The 25,036-nt window shown below is 44.9% G+C and overlaps 1 non-coding gene across 1 annotated transcript; it reads left to right on the top strand.

The window, feature by feature from the left end:
• Positions 1 to 24,506: 24,506 nt before the first annotated feature.
• Positions 24,507 to 24,580, top strand: Trnas-aga (transfer RNA serine (anticodon AGA)). Its single transcript has one exon. It is a non-coding gene; the product is annotated as a tRNA-Ser (tRNA).
• Positions 24,581 to 25,036: the final 456 nt, after the last annotated feature.

Genomic DNA, 25,036 nt, shown 5'->3' with positions numbered 1-25,036 from the left:
CGAAGCAGTTAGCAATATCACCGTATGTAGTGCGTCCGGTGCATCGGAGTGATGGTTCTCGTACATGTCTGCAACGACGGAAGAACTCCAGCCACAAAATATAAAATCAACTCATTCAAACACTAGGATGGCAAAACACCGTCCGTCTTGGCTACATCCTGTGTCAAGCAGGACCAACACACCTGTGCGGGCTTTTCCACCCAGGGCTTCAGTTACGCCTGCCGTTTCATTTCCACTGGCGTTCCAACCTCAACTAGTATAGGCAATCATTCATTACGCAGTTTTGACAATAAAGACACTCCGACACCTTTCGTGTTCAAATGGTTCAAATGGCTGAGCACTATGCGGCTTAACTTCTGAGGTCATCAGTCGCCTAGAACTTAGAATTAATTAAACCTAACCTAAGGACATCACACACATCCATGCCCGAGGCAGGATTCGAACCTGCGACCGTAGAGGTCGCTCGGTTCCAGACTGTAGCGCCTAGAACCGCACGGCCACTCCGGCCGGCCCTTTCATGTGATAAGCATAAACAACTATTTACAAGGTGTACGTGACAATGTCAGTCTTCTTCAAATATTCATATATACGGTGTACAACCTATCAAATGATACCTAATTCCGGTTGTAAATCACGGCAAAGTATGTAGATGAGTGCTTGTAAGGTGCGAAATTATAGGCACCTTACAATTAAACGGACCAACAGCTTCTGGGATAGCGCAACAAACGAAGCAACTCCCTCAATAAAGACGGTGGATTGCAGCTGACTGTGGCCTAGCATCCTGTAACTGAGGTGTTGAAGCGGGCGAGACGGCCACGCCACCAAACATCATATGTGGTGCGAGACTGGGCACCAGTGACGTCACTGGCGACGGCGTGGCTGTACAGGGTGATTCAAACGTAACTGTACACACTGCATGGGTGTAATGTATGGATCAAATTAACAGTAAAATGTTAAATAAAGTATTTATGAAACTCCTTTATTTCCGATTTATGAGGCAAGAGAGTATCTCAAAGTTGCTGATCCCGATAAGTGGACAGGTCGTGCAGGACCAGTTGCTTGTCCCGCCAGATCCCAAGATCTTAGCCCCTGGTCTTCTACCACTGGGGTCATCTCAAGGATCTGGTGCATAGTGTTGCAACTGAGAAAGCACAACTACAGCAGCGAATAGAAAACATCTGTGCAAGTGTGACAGAATGAGGTGAAAGGAGCTTGCAACATTCTGAGAGCGGTAAGAAGCCGAGCCCATCACTGTCTTCGTCTACTTGGACATCATTTTTAACATGTCCTGGGATAAGCATATAATACGTAGTTGAGTTTCTGGTCCCTTTGTTTCGTTGCTTTCTGAGAAGAATTAATTTTGTGTTGTTTGTGTTGCACTTGTGATCTCTACACTACTCCATAAAGCAGTTTCAAATATAACATTATTTGACGTTTTATTCTTGTTTTGATCCATACGTTACTGAGCCGCGGCTGGCTCGTGTTATGCTTGGTTGCTATTCTGTGAATTGTCTCCCGCGGTTATCGCGATTATGCTGTTATTCTTTCTCCGCGAGTCGCAGCAGCAGCGTGTATCGGTATTCGCACCCTTGCACTATCTTTGGCACGCGGACACGGAAGTAGAGTCTTTACATAATCTACCCGCCAGCCCCAACTGTTCACAATGTGTCGTTCGAATTTCGTTGTGGGCTGTTGGGACATTCCCGTGAGCAACAAAGTGTATTTTCAAGTTGGCGAAATTCTAGCCGCCCACCTGTGGAATTATTTTGAATTGAAGTGCAGCAGCGGAATCTTCTGACTTGTGGCCGTTAACGTTCCGGTTACCTGCCCTAGCCGTTGATGTAAATTCAAGCAGTGTATTTTCCTCTTCGTGTTGCGGCTGTCCAGCACGGCGTGTAGTTTGACAGCTGAATGTACAATTCGTTGTGGGCGCCGATACCTTCCGCGTTATTACATTGAACCCCCTGTTGTGTGCTGATCGGGTGGAGCGGAAGTTATCCTGTCGCTTGGTCTGTTGACTGTCGGTCGGTTGGGTTGCCGTCGGATTGAGAATTGTTGGGCCGACTGCCTGTCCCACCTAAGCGAGCGTTAGTGTTACAATTCCAGGCCGACCCTTGGAAACTTCTGAGCGCTGTTTGATGTGCTGCCTTTTCTTATTTGTCCTTGTTTGTTTATTTATGGCTTCTAGCGGATTTTAAATTAAAGTTGTTTTGCCCTTAGGGCGTGAGATTGTTTGAGCCTTCAGCCAGATTTTACGAAATGTTTTAAGATAAGGCCTTCTGCCTTTTAAATTCAAATTCCTGTATTAAGTTATTGGCCTTCAGCCGATTTTAAATTAAAGTTGTTTTGCCCTCAAGGCGTGACATTGAATGGCGCATTTAGCCGGGAATTAAGTTCTAAAATTAATGTTTGGCTTGCTCTGTTTTTAATGTTTGCTTTATTCTTGTAATGTTTGTCAAATGAAAAAACTAGTATATTCGAGTGCAACTGACAGCCACACATTTTGGCCCCTTTCCACAAAGGAAATTATCTGTCCTATTCTGCGGGTATAGCAGGGGATCTCAATTACATCCACGAAATGTATACAGTTATTTTTGAATCACCCTGTGTAAGCACGTTAGCGGCGTCCACACGACAGTCACCTACTTAACAATTGCAGAGGAGGTCTCTGTCGCAAGCTCGTGGTCATTTCACCACTTGACGTGACTTGAAACACGAGAACATTTTATTAATGGATATCACTGCAAGAGCATGCATTCGTATGAAAAAAGGAGTGTATGGGGGATGGTGTGTTTGCACGTTACACGTTGTCAGCCATTCTTTAGCTGCTGTTTGGGTACAGTTCTATAGCTAAGTACCGGTACAGTATTCAGTGTTTCTCTTGTTTAGCCTTGTGCGCTCCTCGTCGATATGGCTGAAGTGATCTGTTGTCTGCGTATGAACTTATACAAACTTTACCAACAAGGAATACTGATCCATGCACTTTGTTTATGGTTTCTGTTATGCTAATGCGGTCTCGACTGAAGGAGAATATAGAGAAGGGTTTACGCAATGACGGGATCTAAGAAGGGGGTATTCCAAGCACTTCAGCAACACACAGAGGATATAGGAACGCGGCAACCTGCACATCATGTTGGTCTTGCAAGACATTCTCCATATCGTGAATAATGATCTAGATACCGTAGAAGCGACGTATTGGACACCCTCACGCATCTATTTGGCGTGTACTTGGCAAGATTTCCCTCAGTACCATCTGACCCTCCGTAAGAATGAAAGCCACAAGATCATGGACATCTTCTCCCTTACTATCGGTGTTTATCACAGATGATTAATTACCAACCAGATTTCGTGAACCACGACTTACGAAATGACGCGTCAGGATTAAAAAGAGATGTTATTGAGACGCCCGCTAAACTTGCTGGGCAAAACAGGTGATTAGGATTGTGGAAAGGGCCAAATGAGGTGTCTGTCAGTTTCACTTCAAAATTGTAAGTTATTGTAATTTAATAACACCTTCAAACCAAAACGGCAGCCCGCATCTCGTGGTCGTGCGGTAGCGTTCTCGCTTCCCACGCCCGGGTTCCCGGGTTCGATTCCCGGCGGGGTCAGGGATTTTCTCTGCCTCGTGATGGCTGGGTGTTGTGTGTTGTCCTTAGGTTAGTTAGGTTTAAGTAGTTCTAAGTTCTAGGGGACTTATGACCACAGCAGTTGAGTCCCATAGTGCTCAGAGCCATTTGAACATTTTTTTTTTTTTTTTGAACCAAAACGGCACATAGCCGAATCTTTCCAACTATGAGTTTCAAACACAATTTTTTTTTCTTTTAAAGCATTGGCTGTAATAGATTACCAACAGACGATTAAACAACCATGAAAAGGACAGTATAGACAACAGCACTCTGACGCCTCCCGGGGGGGGGGGGGGGGGTGGCTACCCTCGAAATACTAACATTCACTTATGTGAGACTGGTGGTGGGCCCAACTACACTTGATCTGTCGGTAACCCAACCAAGAGACAGTCACGGATCGACCGGCCAAACGTCTTGCTATCCACGAATCTGTACATAAAAACTCAAAGACCAAACTGTTCAAAAATGGTTCTGAGCACTATGGGACTCAACTGCTGTGGTCATAAGTCCCCTAGAACTTAGAACTACTTAAACCTAACTAACCTAAGGACAGCACACAACACCCAGCCATCACGAGGCAGAGAAAATCCCTGACCCCGCCGGGAATCGAACCCGGGCGTGGGAAGCGAGAACGCTACCGCACGACCACGAGATGCGGGCACCAAACTGTTACTGCCGTGATTATCCGCAATGAAATATGTATTAAGCTGTCAAAACTACACACCATGTTGGACATTGACAACAGGTGAGGAAAGGACGCTGCCTGAAATTACGTTAGTGGCCAGGGCAGGTAACCAGAACACTAACGGCCACAACGCAGAAAATTCCGCTGGTGCACTTGAATTGCAGTGAACCATTATAGTTAATTCGACCGCACGGCGGCTCGATTTCACCACTACAAACACTCTGTGTTGCTCACAGGAAAAGCTCCCCAACAGCAAACCACCGACACGACATGTGTACCACGTGGCTTGGGTACTTAAGACACCACTCAACTTTGACGTCCTGGGTCGGTGAGCCACGAAGCTCGTATCTATCGGACAGCTCCAGACACGCCAAAGAACCCAGCCGACTTCACCGCACGGAGATATCCTCCCTGGTCCGCAGCAACCGACCGACTACCGTCAGAATGCCGACAACATCAAAAATAGTCGTCAGTGGAAATAACGCCAACTACACACACAGCCTGACAAACACTTGCACGAAGACCTGAACGATACCCAACAGTAACTATTCACGCACGAAGACAAATCGGGAGTCGATGGGCACACACACAGCCGACTCATGAACGATCGGCGAGCCAAAACGCGTCGCCCGGTAGGACGACCGACCGACGATCCACCAAGACCGCGGCCGGGCTCAAGTGATGCGTGGCGGCAATGGTCGGGCGAGCCATGTCGACGCAGACCTCACTGCAGTTCCAACCCGACTGCACTAGTGCCACATTGAAACTCCTCGACTGGCAGCTCCGGACTGCGCTCCAGACGCGGTCCATGTGATTGGCAGCTCGAACTCGCGACCCGAACTGGCTTACGACAGACAACGACCGGGAAATAATAGCAGTAGAGCAAAGATAGTACGAGAGGGAATATATTGATACGCGCTGCTAGCGCCGCTAACCGTCAGGCAAAGCAGCAACTCAGTGACACGAGTTATTTAAATTAACGTAGTGAGGTGGAAGTACGTTAAAAACAGTGTATAAAATACACTCCTGGAAATTGAAATAAGAACACCGTGAATTCATTGTCCCAGGAAGGGGAAACTTTATTGACACATTCCTGGGGTCAGATACATCACATGATCATACTGACAGATCATGCACAATGTCGGCACTAGTACAGTGTATATCCACCTTTCGCAGCAATGCAGGCTGCTATTCTCCCATGGAGACGATCGTAGAGATGCTGGATGTAGTCCTGTGGAACGGCTTGCCATGCCATTTCCACCTGGCGCCTCAGTTGGACCAGCGTTCGTGCTGGACGTGCAGACCGCGTGAGACGACGCTTCATCCAGTCCCAAACATGCTCAATGGGGGACAGATCCGGAGATCTTGCTGGCCAGGGTAGTTGACTTACACCTTCTAGAGCACGTTGGGTGGCACGGGATACATGCGGACGTGCATTGTCCTGTTGGAACAGCAAGTTCCCTTGCCGGTCTAGGAATGGTAGAACGATGGGATCGATGACGGTTTGGATGTACCGTGCACTATTCAGTGTCCCCTCGACGATCACCAGTGGTGTACGGCCAGTGTAGGAGATCGCTCCCCACACCATGATGCCGGGTGTTGGCCCTGTGTGCCTCGGTCGTATGCAGTCCTGATTGTGGCGCTCACATGCACGGCGCCAAACACGCATACGACCATCATTGGCACCTAGGCAGAAGCGACTCTCATCGCTGAAGACGACACGTCTCCATTCGTCCCTCCATTCACGCCTGTCGCGACACCACTGGAGGCGGGCTGCACGATGTTGGGGCGTGAGCGGAAGACGGCCTAACGGTGTGCGGGACCGTAGCCCAGCTTCATGGAGACGGTTGCGAATGGTCCTCGCCGATACCCCAGGAGCAACAGTGTCCCTAATTTGCTGGGAAGTGGCGGTGCGGTCCCCTACGGCACTGCGTAGGATCCTACGGTCTTGGCGTGCATCCGTGCGTCGCTGCGGTCCGGTCCCAGGTCGACGGGCACGTGCACCTTCCGCCGACCACTGGCGACAACATCGATGTACTGTGGAGACCTCACGCCCCACGTGTTGAGCAATTCGGCGGTACGTCCACCCGGCCTCCCGCATGCCCACTATACGCCCTCGCTCAAAGTCCGTCAACTGCACATACGGTTCACGTCCACGCTGTCGCGGCATGCTACCAGTGCGATGGAGCTCCGTATGCCACGGCAAACTGGCTGACACTGACGGCGGCGGTGCACAAATGCTGCGCAGCTAGCGCCATTCGACGGCCAACACCGCGGTTCCTGGTGTGTCCGCTGTGCCGTGCGTGTGATCATTGCTTGTACAGCCCTCTCGCAGTGTCCGGAGCAAGTATGGTGGGTCTGACACACCGGTGTCAATGTGTTCTTTTTTCCATTTCCAGGAGTGTACATTATTGGGGGAACATGAGCCACGCACGGCTTAGTTATAAACAGACACAACTGATACATCGCCACCGAGAATCCCGTGTAACTTATTCCACCTGATACCAAACCAGATTTTGTGTTGACACATGGGCAGGTATCCTCAGTGGTACACCTTTTGATCCATTCATTCTGGTGGACAGAATTGGAGGAGTGGGTTGGCGCTGTTTACCTGCATTTCTTAGAAGTTGTGCTTCCAACAGCACTGGATGATATGGCCCCACAGACAACACCTACGGTATGAACTACATGGTGCTCCAGCACATTTCTGAGTACGAGTACGGCAGCGGTTGGAGGACCATTTTCCAGTTACGTGGACTGGAAGGGGCGGTTCCATTCCTCCGCCAGACGGACATCCGGTCTGATACCACTGGACTGTCTTCACTCTGTTTGTTTCAAAGTAAAAGTGTACAGATCGGATATAATTAACAAATAAGAGCTCATTGCAAAGATTCACAGGGCAGCAGAGATTTGGTAACTTGCAGCGAGAGTTCAGATGGTATGCTGAAGCTTTTATTCGGCTGAGAGGGTGCATTTCAAGCTTCTCTTCTGCTAGGACTAAGTCAAACCAAAGAATGTAACATGTGTTAACGTAAACATTAAAGGAATTAAATGAATAGCATGAAAAATGTGATAATTGAAGTTGGCGTTCAAACGAGAAAGTTACTCCCAATTTCAGAATTACGTATGTAACTCCAAAACGTCGAAGGACACGGATAAATTGTGTGAACATTTTTTGTTGGATATAATGTCATCCATCGTCTAATCAAGGACTGACCTTATGTTCTGATACACAGTTCATAGATTCTAATCCTTTATCTCTACATCTTTTAAAACCGTAAATATTTATATACGTTTTAAAACTTCATGTTATAACCTCTATTCCACAGTAATTATCGAGAAAAAAAACGAAATTCGTTTTGCTTTTAAGCACATTTTTTTGTAGCGCGACGTAGTTCAGTAATCTGCTCGGTAAGGTCCATGTAGTTCGACGTAATACTGCCATATTTTTAAGTACGGTGTGCCCCTGTGTCACACTGGTTGTTACGGAATACACTTTCCCGTTATCTGGACGGGCATCGGCAGGTAACAGGCATTATTTCACCATGCGTTTGCAATGCAGGCGAGTCTGTTCAGAATGTGGTCCAGCGAGTCAAACGTCAAGCGCGCCTGTCTCATTTATCTTTTCGCGAAATAGACTGCCGAACGGGATTTTCTGGCTGCAGCCGCGGGTGATTTACGCGGAACAGAAATTGAAATGCCTCGGTGACAGCCCACAAAAAACCGCACGAATTACGAGGACGCGCGGGACGTCGCTCAGGGTCCGCCGTTCACACGTGGACTGCCGCTGGCTCTGCGGCCCATCGTTGAAGTCGAAGAACAAGTTGTGCCACAAATGACTTCTTGTTAAAAAAAAAGCACCCCCAGGAGTTATAACCCAGTAGAGATAGCATTTTGGGTTGCGTAAAGATGGAGTAATTTTGGTTTTCGCCTATGTTGTATGTGTTGTGAACTGACAAGACAGCCAGCCCACAGTGACGGGTAACCGAAAGGCACGCGCTCAAACTCACGCAGGCTAGAGAGGTCTGAAACAGGATACGTAATGAATGCTATAAAGAAAAGTACGTAGCTTCTGGAATACTTAACTTTAATCCATCCTTGTTGTACATCGCTCTTGACAATACAACTGAGACTCTGTAGATACATGCTAATTGCGCCTTGCTAGGTCGTAGCCATGGACTTAGCTGAAGGCTATTCTATCTGCTCTGCAAATGAGCGAGGCTTCGACAGTGTGCATCGCTAGCTACGTCGTCCGTACAACTGGGGCGAGTGCTAGTCCGTCTCTCGAGACCTGCCGTGTGGTGGCGCTCGGTCTGCGATCACTGACAGTGGCGACACGCGGGTCCGACATGTACTAATGGACCGCGGCCGATTTAAAGCTACCACCTAGCAAGTGTGGTGTCTGGCGGTGACACCACAGTATGTATTACACCTCTCGTGAAAAATCCAAGTTTTAGACTTTCTCTCCGTTGTGCGTAAACCGCCATCTAGAAAACACCGCTGAGAAATGGCACTTTTCTCAGTTTTTCCTCAATAACTCGTTTCCAGCGCATTTTAAGCAAAAATATGCGACTATCAATTTTAAAGGGTGTTAAATTTCTTGCGAGTTTCATACATAACGTATTTGGAAAATTCGGATCAGCTACTGACACACGAGGCTGTGAAAATCTGCAAAAATGTCAAAAACTCTCAGGAAGATATGTCAGTGGTCTCACCTTAATACCTTTTCTTTAGTTTTGTGCAGAATGAGTAATAACCAACACTGTAGAGGATTTAATTCCTTTAAAAATTCATAAATAATATTTCTAATTACTCCCTATACACGCAGAAAAAGGTAGCATTAACGATTTTAGTTATCATGCACCCGTAACTGAAAATACCATCCTCGATCAAAAACAGTATTTCTGAATGTACTCGAGTGACTTGAGGTGAAGACGTCAACTGCCATATGTCTTGTGGAGTTGATTCTAGAGGAAAGAATAGAATTCAAATTCAAATGGCTCTGAGCACTATGGGACTTAACATTTGAGGTCATCAGTCCCCTAGACTTAGAACTGCTTCAACTTAACCAACCTAAGGACAACACACGCATCCATGCCCGAGGCAGGATTCGAACTTGCGACCATAGCAGCAGCGCAGTTCCAGACTTAACAGCCTAGAACCGCTCGGCAACAGCGGCCGGCAAAGAAGAGAATTGTGAACAGGCATTCATGACGTAAAGATTTAGTACTGTCTCTGACAATAGTTGATAACCATATGAATACGAAGATCTTCAACTTTTGTAGTCCTGTCTTCCTCAGTTGCGTGTAATTACGGTACATTGATAATTTTTACTTATGGACCGTCTGACAGCAACTGAATAAAACACAATTTTAATGCCATACGCGTTTCGCCTTTATTTTCTGCAAGGCTCATCAGTGGCAGGTTGCGTGGACAATTTCTTACATATTACGCTCCTGTTACATTTTTGGTGTTTTTCTTCTTCTTATGAATGTCAATTTGCGGTTTTTTTCCACATTCCACAGCACTATGAACTGAACGTTTGTTTCAGTGCAATGTTTTGGTTTCTGTTGCAACAGTGAAACAAGCGTTCAGTTCATAGTGCTGTGGAATATGGGGAAAAACCGCAAATTTGCATTCATAAGAAGAAGAAAAACACCAAAAATCCAACAGGAGCGTAATATGTAAGAAATTTTCCACGCAACCTGCCACTGATGATGCCTTGCAGAATATAAAGGCGAAACGCGTATGGCACTAAAATTGTGTTTTATTCAGTTGCTGTCTGACGGTCCATAAGTAAGAAGCTCTCGACCGTCACATGCTTTCCCACGGGATAGCTGTCTAATGATGACCTGAAAGAAATGCTTCAAGTTCGAACTTTCTCGCCACTTTTTTTCTGTGGAAGGTGTTCGCAGTGGGAGAAAGTCCACATTTTACTTTACCTTCACGCCATTACCAAATGACACAGAAATGGGAAAGGGCAAAGTTGAAGGACCATAGTAGATGGTGGCGGTCAGCTGTCAGCTGCAGCGGGACATTAAGCGGAATCAGCGGCGACGAGCGAAAATGTACGAGGTATGGCTAGAAAAAAACCGGACTAGTACTGGTGAAACAATAAAACGAATGCAATAAGGCTGAAAGTCGCGTGGCCTGTCACGTGACTCTCGCTCAGCCTACTGCTCGAGTTTCATATGCCTCCTGCACTCAGTCTGCCCGTGGCGTCTGTTTTAAGTAGTTGACGTTTTGTCTGTGCGTCGGAAAATGTCGAGTGTACAGAAAGAACAGCGTGTTAACATCAAATTTTGTTTCAAACTAGGAAAATCTGCAAGTGAAACGTTTGTAATGTTACAACAAGTGTACGGCGATGATTGTTTATCGCGAACACAAGTGTTTGAGTGGTTTAAACGATTTAAAGATGGCCGCGAAGACACCAGTGATGACACTCGCACTGGCAGACCATTGTCAGCAAAAACTGATGCAAACATTGAAAAAATCGGTAAACTTGTTCGACAAGATCGCCGTTTAACAATCAGAGCAGTGTCTGAGTTAACAGGAGTTGACAAGGAAAGTGTTAGGCAGATTCTTCATGAAAGTTTCAACATGAACAAAGTGTGTTCAAAAATGGTTCCAAAGTGTCTCACAATTGAACAGAAGGAACGCCGAAGAATGATTTGTTCTGACATCCTGGAAAACATTGAAAGTGATCCCACCTTCTTACAAAATGTTATTACTTGCGATGAATCGTGGTTTTTTACTTACGATCCCGAAACTAAACGCCAATCGATGCATTGGAAAACTCCTGGTTCTCCACGACAAAAAAAAGCACGAATGTCGAAATCGAAATTCAAGGCAATGATGATTGTTTTTTTTTTTTGACATCAAAGGGATTGTGCACATTGATTGGGTACCAGAGGGACAAACAGTGAATCAGCATTACTACATTAGCGTCCTGGCTACCCTACGTGAGCGAGTACGGAGAAAACGGAACGATTTGTGGAGAAAAAAGTCATGGGTCCTTCACCAAGACAATGCCCCAGCTCACAGTGCGTTGTCAGTGAAGACGTTTTTGGCAAAACACAACATTCCCATCTTAGATCATCCACCCTACTCACCTGATTTGGCCCCCTGTGACTTTTTTCTTTTCCCTAAAGTCAAGTCAGCTTTGAAAGGAACTAGATTTGAGACTGTTGAAGCAGTAAAAGAAAAAGCGACGGAAGTAATGTATGGACTTACCGAAAATGATCTGCAGCATTGCTATGAACAGTGGAAAATTCGTATGGAGCGGTGTAGAGACCGAGGAGGAGAGTACATTGAAGGAGATAACATGAAATTGTAAATAATTGTAAATAAATGTTTTTTCCTGCATCAGTCCGGTTTTTTTCTAGCCGCACCTCGTATACCGGACCGGGATACCCTGTTTAGTAGGCAGCTGAGGTAAGCAGTGCGCCATCCGGGACGCAGCGTTATCGCAACTGCGGGGACTATTTCGGTACGCCTCAGGGCCGATCCACACTCCCACCGACCGCCACCTATCCGTAGTCCCTGTCCTTTATACTCCTATTCGCTTCTCAAAGATTCCCACAAATGGGCGGACGTATTTGTGCATCAGCACTGAACAAGGTGGATCCATTGCCCAGCTAGGCTTACCAGTTACATGATGTGTGGTGTCTGTTGTTTCGGGCATGTATTTTTAAAAGATTTGTAGCCAACGTACAGCGAAGTCATGGTAAAAATGATGCGGCAGGGTACCCCACAGAAGAAAATAAAAGGAACACAGAAAATAGGAGGTAGTCGTTCCAGGCAGCAGTCTTGTACGGAATTCTCTTTAATGATACCATGTTTTCACAGACGCCAAGGAATAAATTGTTATCAAATGATAAAAAAATAACAATCCCCGCTTCATCTCATTGCTTCAGAAGGAATTCTAGCGAAAACAAATCGTCACCAAGCATTCACCAGAAGGTGCATATGCATATCGTTGTCTTCCGAACTAACCTCTGTTGTTATTGGAGAAGACATTTATCATTTGGTTTTGGTGACGGCTTTAGCGCCACACAATGCGTTCTTTTGAACATCTGGAAGGTAATGCGATGTATTCCAAAACATACCTCAGATATAAAGATATCTTAGAAAATGTTGAATTTATGCATGTGATAAGTGGCTGCGATTTCACCTCCCCTCTGTTTGGAGAGGGAAAACCTAAATTTGCACCACACTTGAGAGCTATGCTTCCCACAGTAAAAGTGTTTCTACTTCCAAGGATCCAGCTGCAGAAAGAGACAAGTTCGTGGAAGCAAATGAAAATTTCCTTGTGTCACTTCATGGAGGTGTCTCTAACACTTGTATAGATGAGTTGCCATATTCTCGCTTTTGTAAATCTGCCAAAAACAACATATTCGATTTGGCACGTCTATGTCCAACACGGGATGCGGTTCAGTATCATGCACTTACAATGAGGAGCCAAAGAAACTGGCACACCTGCCTAATATTGTGGACGGCCGCCGCGAACTCTCATAAATACCACAACACGACGTGGCATGGACTCGACTAATGCCTGAAATAGTGCTGGAGGGAACTGACACCATGAACCGTGCAGGGCTGTCATAAATCGTAAGAGTACGAGAGGGTGGAGATCTCCTCTGAGCAGCATGTTGCAAGGCATCCCAGATATGCTCAATAATGTTCATGTCTGGGGAGTTTGGTGGCCACCGGAAGCGTTTAAACTCAGAAGAATCTTACTGGAGCCACTCTGTAGCAATTCTGGACGTGTGGAATCGCCTAAGTCCGTCCGAATTCACAACGGACATGAATGTATGCGGGTGATCAGTCAAGACTGCTACGGACGTGTCACCTGTCAGAGTCGTATCTAGACGTATCAGGGGCTCCATATTACTCCAGCTGCACATGCCCCACACCATTACATAGCCTCCACCAGCTTGAACAGTCCCCTGCTGACGTCCAGGGTCCATTGATTCATATCTCCATACCCGTACATGTCCATACGCTCGATACAATTTTAAACGACACTCGTCCGACCAGGTAACACGTTTCCAGTCATCAATAGTCCAATTTCGGTGTTGACGGACCCAGGCGAGGCTGAAAGCTTTGTGTCGTGCAGTCATGGGAGGGCCTTCGGCTCCAAAAGCCCTTATCGATGACGTTTCGTTGAAAGGTTCGCACGCTCACACTTGTTAACGGCCCAGCATTGAAATATGCAGCAATTTTAGGAATAGTTGCACTTATGTCACGCTGAACGATTCTCTTCAGTCGTCATTAGTCCCATTTTTTCAGGGTCTTTTTCCGGCCGCAGCGATGTCGGAGATTTGATGTTTTGCCGGATTCCTGATACGGCACACTCGTGAAGTGGTCGTACTGGAAAATCCTCACTTTATCACTACCTCGGAGATGCTGTGTGCCTTCGCTCGTGCGCCGACTATAACACCACGTTGCGATAAATGGCTCTGAGCACTATGGGACTCAACTGCTGAGGTTATTAGTCCCCTAGAACTTAGAAATAGTTAAACCTAACTAACCTAAGGACATCACAAACATCCATGCCCGAGGCAGGATTCGAACCTGCGACCGTAGCGGTCTTGCGGTTCCAGACTGCAGCGCCTTTAACCGCACGGCCACTTCGGCCGGCTCGTTGCGATAACCTGCCATTGTAGCAGCAGTAACCGACCTAACAACTGCGCCAGATACTAGGCACGTAGTTCACAAATAATTACACTAGAACATTGTACGAAAATATTAAAATGAAAAACTAAAATCAAAATAATTTTTTTTGGAATACTAGTTACTGGCTAGCAGATCTGTACTGCAATAAGATGGCACTGCCAACACAATCTGTTAACAGGAACACGTCAGAAACTTAGAAATAGTTCTTAGGAAATAGAGTTGGAAATACAGGATAGATATGGAGAAGTGGTTTTACACAGAGTACTAGAAGGAACTAGCCCCCCTTCTTGCAGCGGTGTACCGTAGGCCTCTAGAAGAGCGTAGCGTTCCTAAGGATTGGAAAACAGCACAGGTCATCCCCGCTCTCAAGAAGGGACGTCGAACAGATGTGCAGAACTATAGACCTATATCTCTAACGTCGATCAGTTGTAGAATTTTGGAACACGTATTATGTTCGAGTATAATTTTTCTCGAGACTAGAAATCTACTCTGTAGGAATCAGCATGGGTTTCGAAAAAGACGATCGTGTGAAACCCAGAAGGCCATAGACACGGGTTCCGAGGTAGATGCCGTGTTTTTTGACTTCCGCAAGGCGTTTGATATAGTTCCCCACGGTCGTTTAATGAACAAAGTAAGAGCATATGGACTATCAGACCAATTGTGTGATTGGATTGAAGAGTTCCTAGATAACAGAACGCAGCATGTCATTCTCAGTGGAGAGAAGTCTTCCGAAGCAGATTACAGAGTACCCGACGGCTCAACACAAAAGTTTTGTCTCAAGTACAGATAGTGTTGAGGATCAGTGGACAAAGTTCAAAACCATCGTACAATATGCGTTAGATGAATATGGGCCAAGCAAGATCGTAAGAGATGGAAAAGAGCCACCGTGGTACAACAAACGAGTTAGGAAACTGCTGCGGAAGCAAAGGGAACTTCACAGCAAACAAAAACATAGCCAAAGCCTTGCAGACAAACAAAAATTACGCAATGCGAAATGTAGTGTGAGGGGGGCTATGCGAGAGGTGTTCAATGAATTCGAAAGTAAAGTTCTATGTACTGACTTGTCAGAAAATCCTAAGAAATTCTGGTCTTATGTCAAAGCGGTAGGTGGATCAAAACAAAATGTCCACACACTCTGTGACCAAAATGGTACTGAAACAGAGGATGACAGACCAAAGGCCGAAATACTAAATGTCTTTTTCCAAAGCTGTTTCACAGAGGAAGACTGCACTGTAGTTCCTTCTTTAGATTGTCGCACAGATGACAAAATGGTAGATATCGAAATAGATGACAGAGGGATAGAGAAACAATTAAAATCGCTCAAAAGAGGAAAGGCCGCAGGACCTGATGGGATACCAGTTCTATTTTACACAGAGTACGCGAAGGAACTTGCCTCCCTTCTTGCAGCGGTGTACCGTAGGTCTCTAGAAGAGCGTAGCGTTCCAAAGGATAGGAAAAGTGCACAGGTCATCCCCGTTTTCAAGAAGGGACGTCGAAGAGATATGCAGAACTATAGACCTATATCTCTAACGTCGATCAGTTGTAGAATTTTGGAACACGTATTATGTTCGAGTATAATGACTTTCCTGGAGACTAGAAATCTACTCTGTAGGAATCAGCATGGGTTTCGAAACAGACGGTCGTGTGAAACCCAGCTCGCGCTATTCGTCCACGAGACTCAGAGAGCCATAGACACGGGTTCACAGGTGGATGCCGTGTTTCTTGACTTCCGCAAGGCGTTCGATACAGTTCCCCACAGTCGTTTAATGAACAAAGTAAGAGCATATGGACTATCAGACCAATTGTGTGATTGGATTGAGGAGTTCCTAGATAATAGAACGCAGCATGTCATTCTCAATGGAGAGAAGTCTTCCGAAGTAAGAGTGATTTCAGGTGTGCCACAGGGGAGTGTCATGTGACCGTTGCTGTTCACAATATCCATAAATGACCTTGTGGATGACATCGGAAGTTCACTGAGGCTTTTTGCATATGATGCTGTGGTGTATCGAGAGGTTGTAACAATGGAAAATTGTACTGAAATGCAGGAGGATCTGCAGCGAATTGACGCATGGTGCAGGGAATGGCAATTGAATCTCAATGTAGACAAGTGTAATGTGCTGGGAATACATAAAAAGATAGATCCCTTATTATTTAGCTACAATATAGCAGGTCAGCAACTGGAAGCAGTTAATTCCACAAATTATCTGGGAGTACGCATTAGGAGTGATTTAAAATGGAATGATCATAAAAAGTTGATCGTCGATAAAGCAGATGCCAGACAGATTCATTGGAAGAATCCTAAGGAAATGCAATCCGAAAACAAAGGAAGTAGGTTACAGTACGCTTGTTCGCCCACTGCTTGAATACTGCTCAACGGTGTGGGATCCGTACCAGATAGGGTTGATAGAAGAGATATAGAAGATCCAACGTAGAGCAGAGCGCTTCTTTACAGGATCATTTAGTAATCGCGAAAGCGTTACGGAGATGATAGATAAACTCCAGTGGGAGACTCTGCAGGAGAGACGCTCAGTAGCTCGATACGGGCTTTTGTTAAAGTTTCGAGAACATACCTTCACCGAAGAGTCCAGCAGTATATTGCTTCTTCCTACGTATATCTCGCGAAGAGACCATGAGGATAAAATCAGAGAGATTAGAGCCCACACAGAAGCATACAGACAATCCCTCTTTCCACGAACAATACGAGACGAATAGAAGGGAGAACCGATAGAGGTACTCAAAGTACCCTCCGCCACTCACCGTCAGGTGGCTTGCGGAGTATGGATGTAGATGTAGAAGTAAGAGTGATTTCAGGTGTGCCGCAGGCGAGTGTCGTAGGACCATTGCTATTCACAATATACATAAATGACCTTGTGGATAACAATGGAAGTTGAAAAATGGTTCAAATGGCTCTGAGCACTATGGGACTTAACATCTGAGGTCATCAGTCCCCTAGAACTTAGAACTACTTAACCCAAACTAACCTAAGGACATCACACACATCCATGCCAGAGGCAGGATTCGAATCTCCGACCGTAGCGGTCGCGCGGTTCCAGACTGTAGCGCCTAGAACCGCTCGGCCACTCCGACCGGCACGGAAGTTCACTGAGGCTTTTTGCGGATGTTGCGGTAGTATATCAAGAGGTTGTAACAATGGAGAATTGTACTGAAATGCAGGAGGATCTGTAACGAATTGACGCACTTTACAGGGAATGGCAACTGAATCTCAATGTAGAAAAGTGTAATGTGCTGCGAATACATAGAAAGAAAGATCCTTTATCATTTAGCTACAATATAGCAGGTGAGGAACTGGAAGCAGTTAATTCCATAAATAATCTGCGAGTAGGCATTAGGAGTGATTTAAAATGGAATGAACATATAAAATTTATCATCGGTAAAGCAGATGCCAGACAGATTCATTGGAAGAATCCTAAGGAGATGCAGTCCGAAAACGAAGGAAGTAGGTTACAGTACACTTGTTCGCCCACTGCTTGAATACTGCTCATCGGTGTGGGATCCGTACCAGATAGGGTTGATAGAAGAGATAGAGGAGATCCAACGTAGAGCAGAGCGCTTCGTTACAGGATCATTTAGAATCGCGAAAGCGTCACGGAAATGACAAACTCCAGTGGAAGACTCTGCAAGAGGGACGCTCAGTAGCTCGGTACGGGTTTTGTTGAAGTTTCGAGAACATACCTTCAGCGAGGAGTCAAGCAGTATATCTCGCGAAGAAACCATGAGGATAAAATCAGAGAGATTAGAGCCCACACAGAGGCATACCGACAATCTTTCTTTCCACGGACAAAACGTGACCGGAATAGAAGGGAGAACCCATAGAGGTACTCAAGGTAACCTCCGTCACACACCGTCAGGTGCCTTGCGGAGTATGGATGTAGATGTAGATGTAGATTCTTAACTCCGCAGTACATCCCTCATAGGGTCGATGAGAATATGAGGAAATATACAGAGTACGGAAGAATACACAGCGTAATGTATCCTTCGATCTGAAGGCACATGGAAAGTGCAGAGGATGGCTGATACGAGTGCGAATTATGCTCCGCCACGCACGACGCAGGGGCTTGCGAGATATATATGCAGATGTAGTTTGATTGCATATTCACATATGCTAAATATCTCCCCTCTCTGAAACTTTATATTTTATTTGGAATTGAGTGGAATTGCTTCATGGAATGTTAACGCTTCGAGAACTGAAATAGTTTAAAGTAATCCATGAATATGTCCGTCAAGTTCACGGTTGAGTCAAAGAGCGATTTCATAAACTCAATCAGATTCTCACCAAAATCACGTTTCAAAGTACGTAAATACGCCCGACCCGGCCAGTGGGTGGTGAATGTTCACGTCAGTTCAGGCGGCTTCTCACCTGAATGCAGAAGATACTAATACACCTCAGTCACCACACCAATCTGATACTGTAGCAGGCGACCGAATACAGGATTTGGAAACTATAGTTTTCTGAGGGGGAAGATTTGTCTGGTGTAATAGAAGAAGTCGATTTAGAAGAGGTAGGGGGAAGTGGCAACAAAACGACTATTCTCGTTGGTGAGTGAAATTTATGCATCTGGCGTTATACCATCTGACTTAAGGAAAAATACAGCACATGTATCGAAGTTGTTGACAAGAATAATACACAGAAGAATGGAAAATAAAATTGAGGAAGTTCTAGATGACGACTAGTTTGGTTTTAGGAAAGGTAAAGACACCAGAGAAGCAATATTAATGTTGTGGCTGATAATGGAAGCAAGACTAAAAGAATCAAGACACGTTCATAGGATTTGTCGACCTAGAAAAAGGGCTCGACAATGTAAAATGGTGCAAGACGTTCGAAATGTTGAGGGGAAAAAAAATGGTTCAGATGGCTCTGAGCTCTATAGGACTTAACAGCTGATGTCATCAGTCCCCTAGAACTTAGAACTACTTAAACCTAACTAACCTAAGGACGTCACACACATCCATGCCCGAGGCAGGATTAGAACCTGCGACCGTAGCGGTCGCCCGGTTCCAGACTGAAGTGCCTAGAACCGCTCGCCCACGCCGTGTTGAGGAAAATATGCAGCTATAGTGAGAGACGGGTAATATACATCACGTACAAGAGCCAAGAGAGAATAATAAGAGTGCAAGACGAAGAACAAAGTGCTAAGACAGGAGTTCAGGAGTGGAATTGAAATTCGAGATGAAGGGATATCAATGATACTATTCGCCGATGACATTTTTATCCTCAGTGTAAGTGAAAAAGAATTACATAACTTGCTGAATGGAATGAACAGCCTAATGAGTCAAGAACATGTATTGAGAGTAAATCGAAGAATGGCGAAAGTAACGAGAAGGAGCAGAAATGAGAACAGCGAGAAACTTTACGTCAGGATTGATGGTCATGAAGTAAATGAAGAAATTCTACTGTCTAGGAAGCAAAATAGCCTATGATGGTCGGAGCAAGGAGGACATCAAAAGCAGACTAACACTGGCAAAAATGGCATTCCTGGCCAACAGAAGTGTACTAGTATTAAACATAGGCCTTAATTTGAGGAATAAATTTCTGAGAACGAACGTTTGGAGCACAGCATTGTATGGTAGTGGAACAGAAGAGAATCGAAGCATTTGAGGTGTGGTGTTGCAAACGAATGTTGAAAATTAGGTGGATTGGTTAAGGTAATGAATGAGGAGGTTCGGCACAGAATCGGAGAAGAGAGGAATATGTGGAAAACAGTGACAAGAATAAGGGACAGAACGATAGGAAACGTTCAAATGTGTGTGAAATCTTATGGGACTTAACTGCAAAGGTCATCAGTCCCTAAGCTTACACACTACTTAACCTGAATTATCCTAAGGACAAACACACCCACCCATGCCCGAGGGAGGAACATCCGCCGGGAACAGCCGCACAGTCCATGACTACAGCGCAGTACGATAGGACATCTGTTAAGACAGCAGGGAATAGGTTCCATGTTACTAGACGGAGCTGTAGAGGGTAAACATTGTAGTGTGACACATTTTTAATACATCCAGCAAATAATTGAGGACGCAGGTCGCAAGTGCTACTCTCCTACTTTGAGGTTGACACAGGGGAGGAATTCGTGGCGGGCAGCATCAGACCAGTCAGAAGACTGATAACACAAAAAAAAAAAAAAAAAAAAAAAAAAAAAAAAAAATGTGAATTGGATATTCCAAGAAAAGATGAATCCTTCCCCCAGACGCACATGGATACCTTAATAGGTAGGTGCTTCAGCGGTTGAGCACAGCACGTGACAGTAGTCTCACAAGTTCATCTCATGTTACCTTGCTTGACGCGAGGCTAATTATAGGACGTAGTGGAAGTGCTCACACTCAGTTGTATTATTTCATTTGTATCCGATGACACACCTAGTCTAGCATTCGCGTCTACTAATACTGGACCTTCAGTCTGAGCGCTTTCATTGATAAAATTCTGTCGAGCTTCCGCCCGCGTCAAGTAGTTTAAAATCCACGAGCTTTCGGACGAGTGCTCCTAGTCCATTGTAATATGGTGCAAGTAACCATAACATGACAATGGCCGAGGAATACTCGCCGAAGGTTCGTGGATTTTAAACTTCCTGACATAGTTGGAAGCCTGACAGAAGTTTATCAGTTTATATCGCCGTGAAACCATTCATTCCTAGCGTATACGAGGGCTTTTTTATTTATTAGCTTAGTAAAGAGATAGAAATTCGCCTATGAGTTTAGATTTTGACTCGACGAGAAACTTAGCTGCTTGTTGTTGTTGTTGTGATCTTCGCTCCAAAGATTGACTCGTTGCAGCTCCTAGTGTTGGTCTATCCTGTGAATGTCTCTATATCTCTGCATAAATATTGCAACCTACATCTATCTGAATCTGCTTAATGTATTCGGTCTTCCTCTACAATCCTCACCCCTCCCCAACATCACATACACATATACTTCCTTTCATTCCGAAAAATGAAAATCCAGTGATGCCTCGATGCATCCTATGACTCGGTTCCTTCTTTTATCCAAGTGGTGGCGTAACTTTCATTTTCCCTCAATTCCATTCAGAACCTCGTTTCTTAAATGATTCACCCATGTAATATTCAGGGTTCGTCTATAGCACCACATTTCAAAAGCTTCTATTCTCTTCGTGTGAACTGTTGAAATCAACGTTTCACTTGCTTACAAGGCTGCACTCCAGACAAATACCTTCAGAAAAGACTTGCAAACACTTAAATTAATATCTCTCAGTTCGGCGCCAACTGCAAACCTTTACTAAGCACTTCAAAAATATACCTTTACAGAGACAACGCATGATACATTCCTATGCACCTGCAGGTGGGCAACCACTTCCACATCCCTCAGATTCCACGTGTGTGCAAGAATACACTGGAGCATCAGTGTAGGGCCATTTAGCTTAAAGAGTGCCAAGAGATCGCGTGCCTTCAGGCACCTAGGTATCCATCATGGGTTGTTCCTGTAGAGATATATTTTTGAAATGTTCAACAAAGATATGCAGGTGGAACCGAGGGCCTTGCCGAGGAGGGGGGGTCTTATAAGGACGCGTTGTCATTTTGTTTGGTTTTGTTTTGTTTCAAGGCGCAAAAACAACTAAGATCATACGCGGCCATGTCAGAACAGTGCAACACGACGACGAAAAAGGAGTTAAAAGCGACTACATGTTAAGCCCAATCCTCCTTATGATTGAAGCGAGGGGTAGCCGCACGGTTTGAGGCGTCTTGTTACGGTCCGCGCAGTTCCCCCCGTCGGAGGTTCGAGTCCTCCCTCGGGCATGGGTGTGTGTGTCGTCCTAAGCGTAAGTTAGTTTAAGTTAGATTAAATAGTGTGCAAGCTTAGGGACAGATGACCTCAGCAGTTGGTCCCATAAGACCTTACCACATATTTCCAAATTTTTTCCTTATGATGACGCCGAAGTGGAGCGTGAAACACGAGGGCTGAAAGGACTTAAACACTCTCTGCTGCTTCGAATCACGTTCAAATTTTATCGAACGGTTTTGAATGGTCCGTAGTGGTTCGATCCTGTACACCACAGCAAAAATTGTGGACGCGCTACACTCCAGAGGGGTGCGATAAGGTGCAATTCTTGCCGAGTGTTGTGGGATGGCAGGTTAATTTTAATATAAGAAATATTTTATTCGTTCGTTCGTCGTTGTCTTTTATGAGAGCTTGAAAACTATTTTTGCAGTCAGCAGGAAAGCGATGGAGAACATACTGACCTTAGTTTCCAGTTTGCAAGTCCACATTCTTCATTCGCTCACGGAAAGAAACGTTTCTACTCTTTATTTACTCAGCGGAATCAGGACCTATGATTGTAAATGAAAGTTTTGAGTTCTGATTAATATATTATGTAAAAGTTCCAAGCACAAGCGTAGTAATATTCCTGATAATAATAACAATGATGTCTCTGCCATAAACAGCAGTATGAGCAATTCAGGTGCGACCTCTACGGTAAGTTCCCATTAAAATGGTCTTTTGCCCTGACTGCCAAGCATCAAAGTCAACTGCTCGTCACAAAAGCGGGAAACAATGTCACCACTTGCCACACGGTTTTGTTGAAATGCGTGAAATCTAAGCAATCCAGGACGGGGAACAGTCCTCGCGAGTTCACTTCCTATTTGTGCCGAAAACATGTATTTAGCAGCACCCTGGCTGTAACGTCATCGGAGGCAGCGCGTAAGCCGGCGTTTTACTGACGCGGAGCGTATGATAGCCTCTGAGGCCATATTTGTATACGGATGGAGCGGTCGGCCGAGGGGAACACCTACCATCATCTGCTGTACGCCCAAGTAGCAGCATCTAAATGGGCACGTTCTCGGACACATATTACTTTATAACACTGTTGTGCATCAATTTACAATCTTCGTAATTTTTGTATGAATGGAGTTAAGTTGGCTTCAATCACAGAAAAAGTTTTACTTAGACTACATTTGAACTTCGCCGGATATAATTTTCAAAACGGAACCTACAGTAGAACATGATCTCTACACTACGTCTTTGAGAGACCTTGTATTGATTGTTATTTTCGTCAAGGTCTTAAAACTTGTTGCAGCTTTATCGTTTAATGGATGTAATTAACTGCTGTAATCAGAACTTTCTATCATTAATATAACTGATACGTAATCTACTACAAATAGGGACGTTCTTGTTCCAAATTTAGATTTTAGTCAGCTACTTGAAAACTATTAGAAGTAGCATAATGGGGTCACATATTTAATGTTTTTATATCAAACTGAAGCTTAATACCAATTTCCACCTTTCTTAGTCTAACATTTAGCGCCGATTTTGATCAAAATATTGCTCCGATCAAGTTGAGACTTGCAACCGTTGATTGACACATACATATGCACATTTTTAGCAATTTTTGGATGTCTGGCTTTATTATTTAGTGCCATTTGATTTTTATTTAAGAGCGGCTGTATTTAGGAAAACATATTCATCTGATCACTCTGAGATTTAACAGTTTTAGCCTTAATATACTGAAGCATATATTGACAAAGTATGGAACAGTTACTTCAATTTTTAATTTCATTCTTATATTACGGCGCAATACTTTGTATGCTACTCACAGGCGTGTTATGATGACGTGGTAATAACAGTCAACTGGGGTGAATCCCGGCACACTCGCTCGGCTCTGTATCTCTCAAATGATACAGCTTGTTTTGCCACTCTGTGGCGTCCTTAAAGACGGACTGAGTCGTCCAGTGGTGTGAACAATGCCAAAGGTAGTCAAGAAAGTCGCCCTGTTGCCCATCACACTGAACGGTCGCCTTCGACCGCGAAGGGCGTGAGACCCAGTCTCCCAAGTGAAAAGGGTTTGACTGATGTGTTTTATGCCACCCGCTGAGGCCCTTGTGTGTCGATTTTGAGCGGCGGTGTGTCTGAAGTGTTTCCCTCGATCACCCATAATAAATCCGTGTGAATTTAGCGCTGGGCATCGCCATTATGGCCTCTGCAGTAGAAGCGTCAAATGAAGGGGATGTGGCGATCTGCCGACCGTGTTAGACGTCCACGGTGGCGTTGGGCAGAATTGTGGTGAAACCATTAACCCAGGTTACACATCACATGAACTTCTGAGCTATGGTCTTTTTTCACACGAATCGAGACCACAGTGTTTGCAGCGTCCCCCAGACCGAAAGTGATGTCGCAGGATGCCATGCCTTTGCATCGCTACAGAGAAAGGTTGTAGGCAGCTTGACCCAACTTTCAAACTTCTCCGTCGCAATGGGAGAATTAAGAGGTTTCGAAAAGGTGACCCTTTAATTCTGTCGCGCAGCGTATACCACTAAATATCTAACCGGGGCACGATTTCAGTGGCAGGTTGCGTATATAATGGCTTCCAGGGGCATCTAAATTTTGATTTTTAATATTTTATGTAATTATTGGCCGAATTTCTAAATCTAGAATGTTAAACGCTTAACACAGACAAGTATCATAGAAACTGTGTATATGTATTGCGGCAGCATCGCTCCAGACGCGAAAATTACCCACACTATATTCAGGTGTGAGGACGGGGCGTGAGTCATGCTCGGGTAGCTCAGTTGGTAGAGCATTGCCCAAGAAAGGCAAAGGTCTCGAGTTCGAGTCTCGGTCCAGGACACAGTTTTAATCTGCCAGGAAGTTTCATATCAGCGCACACTCCGCATGAAAGTGACAATCTGTTCTATATTCATCCATCATTTGAGAATCAGAGCACTTAGCGACTTCCAACAAACTTTGCACATAATATTAAAGCTTTATGAATCTTTGTTATCCTCCTCACCCCTCCCACTCCACCCCCCAAAAAAAAGGGAAAGGCAGAAAGTTTATCACTTATTACATTTTCCTTGTTCAGTGTAGTAAAACTTCAGTATCTGGTATGTCGTTTTAATCTGTTCCTTGTTTACTATTAATTCTATTAGCAACATCTTCCACATCACTATGCAACACAAAATTCAGGAGATTTGACATCATGAACAGTGAGTTGCGTCAAAAACTAGCTTTTGCTTAAAATAGAGAGCAAATTTACCTGGCTATATGAAGGGCTTATTTCAATAGTGGTACAAGTCCATTACCT

Source organism: Schistocerca nitens, chromosome 8 (genome assembly GCF_023898315.1).
Source record: "Schistocerca nitens isolate TAMUIC-IGC-003100 chromosome 8, iqSchNite1.1, whole genome shotgun sequence".
Taxonomy (NCBI): Eukaryota; Metazoa; Arthropoda; class Insecta; order Orthoptera; family Acrididae; genus Schistocerca; species Schistocerca nitens.
The sequence above is the reverse complement of the archived record's forward strand: the minus strand, read 5'-3'. Positions and strand labels throughout refer to the sequence as shown.